Below are 7,256 nucleotides of genomic sequence, written 5' to 3'. Positions count from 1 at the left end.
TACAACTAAATGAAACTTTATAGCTCCCTTAATTCGCCGACAGATAGTGCTTAGCTCTGCCTTTTGTCGTTGCAGAGTTTTAAATTCCTAAAGTTGTGGTATTCTTTTTGAATCACCCTGTATTACAAAATTTTTACTCCAGCCTTGACGTAAAACACAAAAACTTGCCTCGTCCATTTCTAAAAGGGAATTCTTTGCCTCGTTTCTCACCAACTCATGTTAAATATCCGTTTCTGAAGCAGGCGAGTAGCGGAGTTGTATGCAGGTAGGGATGGAGTGCAATGCATTTTGTGCAATTGTCGCAGCATGGGGAGCTGCCGCCGTGTGTGAAGTGGCAGCCCACCAGCGCGGGCACAGCAGATGGCAATGTGACTGATCCGAGACGCCCCAGTAGACAGTTTGTCTGATACCATTCAAAATTTTGTGTACGAATCTCCGGCCGACCCGTACTCCATAAATCCGCATTGAAGCAGGGATCATACAATGGATCGATAAAACTGGACCAGGCGAGTTCTATCAGCTCCCTAAGGCCTGTGACTAACGCATTTCGAAACGTTTAGTGCTCTGAGACAGCTTGGTTTGAAATCATTCAGGTTTGGTAACTAAGTTTCCATCAGAGAACTCACCGATTCTTTAAAGTTTACAATGGTGTCCCCGAATCTTAATTCAGGTACATAACAAGTAGAGTGCGAACCGTTAAATGAACAAATGCAGACATGTCACTGGAAAGTCTACGTCCTTTTCTATTTTACTCATTCATGTAGCATCCTAACTGTCAGTTGCAAACAGTAGTGCTGGTAGAGGAAGTGGAAATACAATAGTCGACCACAAACATAACACTGGACAGGGTTACACGATGCTGACGTAATGCTGTTAACAGCAATTGCAAACATGTCTCTCTAAAAAAAGTTATAAAATGGGAACGAATATTTTCAGCATAACTACTCCATCGGGTGACAGATTTGTCTAGTTATATATTTAAAACCCGTACAGTGATATCCCAATAGCAGACACTATTAGCAATATTAAAACTAACTTTTTTAAACAAGAAATTATGAACTGTGAGGAAATTGCTGAACTTATTTAACTCCCGGACAGAACCTTACATTTGAATAGCTGTTCATTTGGTGACACGACTTGAATATAGAGTGATGACCTAGCCATGGGAAATATTCTTGCTGGCACTATAGCTGGTATTTTGTCAGTCATCTGGAAACCTTATTTTGTAAAAACAACCCACAAAAACTTAATAAAGCGATCTTCTGTAAACGCTATGTAGGTGAAAATTATTATTATACACTCCAGGAAATTGAAATCAGAACACTGTGAATTCATTGTCCCAGGAAGGTGAAACTTTATTGACACATTCCTGGGGTCAGATACATCACATGATCACACTGACAGAACCACAGGCACATAGACAAAGGCAACAGAGCATGCACAATGTCGGCACTAGTACAGTGTATATCCACCTTTCGCAGCAATGCAGGCTGCTATTCTCCCATGGAGACGATCGTAGAGATGCTGGATGTAGTCCTGTGGAACGGCTTGCCATGCCATTTCCTCCTGGCGCCTCAGTTGGACCAGCGTTCGTGCTGGACGTGCAGACCGCGTGAGACGACGCTTCATCCAGTCCCAAACATGCTCAATGGGGGACAGATCCGGAGATCTTGCTGGCCAGGGTAGTTGACTTACACCTTCTAGAGCACGGTGGATGGCACGGGATACATGCGGACGTGCATTGTCCTGTTGTAACAGCAAGTTCCCTTGCCGGTCTAGGAATGGTAGAACGATGGGTTCGATGACGGTTTGGATGTACCGTGCACTGTTCAGTGTCCCCTCGACGATCACCAGAGGTGTACGGCCAGTGTAGGAGATCGCTCCCCACACCAAGATGCCGGGTGTTGGCCCTGTGTGCCTCGGTCGTATGCAGTCCTGATTGTGGCGCCAAACACGCATACGACCATCATTGGCACCAAGGCAGAAGCGGCTCTCATCGCTGAAGACGACACGTCTCCATTCGTCCCTCCATTCACGCCTGTCGCGACACCACTGGAGGCGGGCTGCACGATGTTGGGGCGTGAGCGGAAGACGGCCTAACGGTGTGCGGGACCGTAGCCCAGCTTCATGGAGACGGTTGCGAATGGTCCTCGCCGATACCCCAGGAGCAACAGTGTCCCTAATTTGCTGGGAAGTGGCGGTGCGGTCCCCTACGGCACTGCGTAGGATCCTACGGTCTTGGCGTGCATCCGTGCGTCGCTGCGGTCCGGTCCCAGGTCGACGGGCACGTGCACTTTCCGCCGACCACTGGCGACAACATCGATGTACTGTGGAGACCTCACGCCCCACGTGTTGAGCAATTCGGCGGTACATCCACCCGGCCTCCCGCATGCCCACTATACGCCCTCGCTCAAAGTCCGTCAACTGCACATACGGTTCACGTCCACGCTGTCGCGGCATGCTACCAGTGTTAAAGACTGCGATGGAGCTCCGTATGCCACGGCAAACTGGCTGACACTGACGGCGGCGGTGCACAAATGCTGCGCAGCTAGCGCCATTCGACGGCCAACACTGCGGTTCCTGGTGTGTCCGCTGTGCCGTGCGTGTGATCATTGCTTGTACAGCCCTCTCGCAGTGTCCGGAGCAAGTATGGTGGGTCTGACACACCGGTGTAATTGTGTTCTATTTTCCATTTCCAGGAGTGTATGACTGTCGTGAGCACTCCTTTGAGTAACATACATCCAAACGTGATTTCAGAACTGAATACGACAGTCAGTGGACTTAATATTTTTAGACCTGGAATTGTTACTCTTATATCGTTTCATTTCATTACTTTCAAGTAACAGTAGTTTTGATATCGATAGCTATGTTATCAATAGTCATTTCGTACTTTTCATTGATATATTTCGCCTGGTGAAGGAAAAGCTGGACACTTATTTATTTTGTTTTGCATGTCACATTCCCTAACTCCTTTTCTCATTCTCCATCCTTATATGAGAAATTGTATGACAGTGAGTGTAGGTTGAATTTAGCGGGATAGACACTTTGTCTAAAGTAATGTAGAGGTAATACCAACTTAATCTGATGGGCAAGTTCAGCGGAGGGAAGGAAGCACCAAAGGTAACTTAACTGACAGAGTACGAGTCGTCAGGTTGGACGCAGGGGTGGTCGTCGTACTTTCACCACCGAAGTTTGAACGTGACAGTGGTTGTCGGGGATCACTCTACGGCCCTGTCCATAAGGACCTGGAGGGATGAGCGATCGCAGCTGGGTGCAGCTCTTCATATCTGGGTAACTAAGAAAGGCATCAGAATGTATTATTTCGTCATGGGGAACGCGAATCATGTGAGTTTTAAGCTTAATTCTGACAGTGAAAGTTTTAATTTCAGATTAATTACCACGATTTTGCTGGAATACGTGATAGGAGTACGGACTTACTCGTGAGTGGACGTGGAGTGTGAACCTTCAGTTAACACAGTTATTTCATTTGCTACAAGCATTTATTTGTTGTACATTTCTGCAAACTTTTTTCTGTTGCTGTAGCAGTACATTTTTGGTACGCTAGATAAACAGTTTTACCCCTTTCCTTTGTATGATGTGCTAGGTTTCAGTTGTTCCTTGCCTGCTAAAGTGTGGTTAAACTATAATGTAATGTCTTTCCAATAGTGTTATAAACTCAATTAAAAGCAGTAGTCACAACTATAGTTTTTTGTGCGGTATTTTTATTCAGTGTTCATTGTTTCTATCACTATTGTGACTGAGCACATGTTGGCGCATTCCGCATTACTTGAGCCTCTTTTGTGTGGGATTATGTTTTATTGTTTCCACATTTCATTAAAAGTAACGTAAAATGAAAATGCAAATCAGCAGTTTTGTGGGGGAATATTAGTTTATTTGTGCAGTTTTCTTTGTTTGTTGTGTTCAACTATACAGCACGTGGGTGACCTCTCTTACATTATATAGCATCTACTGTTCTCAGTTTGATGTTAATGCCCATGTAAACTTAATTAAGAGAATACGACCTATGTCAGAGAGATTTTCTGTGTAAATTTTAATCGTTTTTATAGTTTTTTTGTGCCTGGTGTATGACCACATGTTGTTTTTCTCACATTACACGAAAGCTAAGGTCACCTTCTCCAATCCTGTGTACAGGATTGTAGTGTCGATCCATATCCTTTGAGATATAATTACAATCAGTGATTCATTTACGCAGGAAGCTTAGGAATTTTTGAAAATGATACGAGTTTGTTCAACCATTCCACCCAGCTCCAATCTTCCCGAAATTGTGTACTATTTTAATAATTTTTCTGCTTTAAATTGATCTTTCATATCAAATTATGCCTCGATTTTCGTGGTAATATCAGCAGTAATACTTGTTCCACTGCCTAGATTTGGCAGTGTACTCACTAAGTTGCTCCAACGTTAATAACTACTGTATTGTTTACTGCAGAAAGTAAATTCAGTACTTTTTGCTTAAGTAGAGGTTTAACTTTACTGCTAGTGAATCAGACATTTAATTAAAATGCATGCACATGGTGATTTTGCAGAGATTAACTCATCAATTTCAAGTTGATCTCGGTCCACTTCCTATGCTGTTCTAACTGCATGTGGACGTAATTGAATTGGGGTGTACAGTGCAGTTGAGTGAATTGTTCATTTTTCTTTCCATTATTGTCCATCTGAAGGAACGTGTGACCACAATCATGTACTGTGTGGGACCATTACTGGTAAATTCTGCAGTTGTATCGTCAAGGTAATTCATAATGTGTAGGATATGTTGCACAGCAAGCATTATAAATTTTATAATTACTGTTTTGCCACTTTTAGGATAAATAATGACCTGAGTCGGAACAAGGCCCCGGGAGTAGACAACATTCCGTTAGAACTACTGACGGCCTTGGGAGAGCCAGTCGCGACAAAACTCAACCATCTGGTGAGCAAGATGCATGAAACAGGCAAAATACCCACAGACTTCATGAAAGATATAAATATTCCTATCCCAAAGAAAGCAGGGGTTGACAGATGTAAAAATTACCGAACTATCAGTTTAATAAGTCACAGCTGCAAAATACTAACGCGAATTGTTTACAGACAATGGAAATACTGATAGAAGCCGGCCTCGGGGAAGATCAGTTTGGATTCCGTAGACATGTTGGAACACGTGAAGCAATACTGACCCTACGACTCATCTTAGAAGAAAGATTAAGGAAAGGCAAACTTACGTTTCTAGCATTTGTAGACTTAGAGAAACTTTTGACAGTGTTGATTGGAATACTCTCTATCAAATTTTAAAGGTGGCAGGGGTGAAATACAGGGAGCGAAAGGCTATTTACAATTTGTACAGAAATCAGTTGGCAGTTATAACAGTTGAGGAGCATGAAAGGGAAGCAGCGGTTGGGAAAGGAGTGATACAGGGTTGTAGCCTCTCCCCGATGTTATTCAATCTGTATATTGAGCAAGTAGTAAAGCAAACAAAAGAAAAATTCGGAGTAGGTATTAAAATCCATGGAGAAGAAATAAAAACTTTGAGGTTCGCCAACGACATTGTACTTCTGTCAGAGACAGCAAAGGACTTGGAAGAGCCATTGAACGGAATGGACAGTGTCTGGAAGGGAGGATATAAGATGAACATCAACAAAAGCAAAACGAGGATAATGGAATGTAGTCGAATTGAATCGGGTGATGCTGACGGAATTAGATTAGGAAATGAGACACTTAAAGTAGTAAAGGAGTTTGCTATTTGGGGAGCAATATAACTGATGACGGTCGAAGTAGAGAGGATATAAAATGTAGACTAGCAGTGGCAAGGATAGCGTTTCTGAAGAAGAGAAATTTGTTAACATCGAGTATAGATTTAAATGACACGAAGTCGTTTCTGAAAGTATTTGTATGGAGCGTAGCCATGTATGGAAGTGAAACGTGGACGATAAATAGATTAGACAAGAAGAGAATAGAAGCTTTCGAAATGTGGTGCAACAGAAGAATGCTGAAGATTAGATGGGTAGATCACATAACTAATGTAGAGGTATTGAATAGAATTGGGGAGAAGAGGAATTTGTGGCACAAGTTGACAAGAAGAACGGACCGGTTGCTAGGACATGATCTGACGCATCAAGGGATCACAAATTTAGCAGTGGAGGGCAGCGAGGAGGGTGAAAATCGTAGAGGGAGACCAAGAGATGAATACACTAAGCAGATTCAGAAGGATGTAGGTTGCAGTAAGTACTGGGAGATGAAGAAGCTTGCACAGGACAGAGTAGCATGGAGAGCTGCATGAAACCAGTCTCTGGACTGAAGACCACAACGACAACAATATGATAAATAAATGCAAATTGTCTGCAAACTAAATTTCATCGATTGCTCAACCCATACCCCTTTGTCCACTCCTAATAAATCTAATTTCACCTCAGAATGTAAACTATTGGCACAATTAATGAATTAACAGTTGCAACAGAGTTCAATAAATAAGATAATTAAGGAACCTATGCCAGTCCCAATGACACGATTACAAGCTCCTGCTACATTTACATGGTGCTCCATGTTAACTTGTTCCGCACGTAATTAAATTGTTTAGCACATTTGGTAAAATATCGATGTTCACCTCCGTTCATAATGGCTTCCCAAGTGTTTGCCTAAAACAACTGAAGTCGAGTTTTTAACCCTGAGGTAAAACGTGTACCGAGACTAGAAGCGAGCCTAAAATAAATATAGAAGAACCAGGTGATAATATTACAACCTGACCTTTTATCATAATATTGCGAAACCTTTTTTGCTATTTTTAGGAAACCAGCATCGGTAGATGTCATCAGCAACGCTAATTCGTGTCACGTGACAATAAAAGCAAGCCTTTTTCCTGGTAATGCATAATGGAATAGTAAAATTACCTCTGAAACCAAGTCAGGGACTTTAAAGAAAATTGTAATCACAAATGATTATCCCACGATAATTTTTGATGCCTTTTTCGAACAATACAATCAAAAAATCCTCATTTTCCTCAACATCCTTCTGTAAAAAGATTTATGTGTGGACACTAACTGGCAGATCCAACGAACTATTTAGAAATACTGAAAAATACATTGTTTTTGTGACCACAAGTATGTTTTTTAATAAACTGAGGCATACTACTGGGAATGCTAATAAACATTACTGTGGCTCAGCTGTATATATATATTTCCTGGGTATGATTGTGAGACCGGGGCGTCACGTCAATACGCGTTTCAAAGAGCACATTTCAGGTGCCTCGCTTAGCACGTCAG

This window comes from Schistocerca gregaria, chromosome 5 (genome assembly GCF_023897955.1).
Source record: "Schistocerca gregaria isolate iqSchGreg1 chromosome 5, iqSchGreg1.2, whole genome shotgun sequence".
NCBI lineage: Eukaryota > Metazoa > Arthropoda > Insecta > Orthoptera > Acrididae > Schistocerca > Schistocerca gregaria.
Note: the sequence above shows the minus strand (reverse complement) of the source record.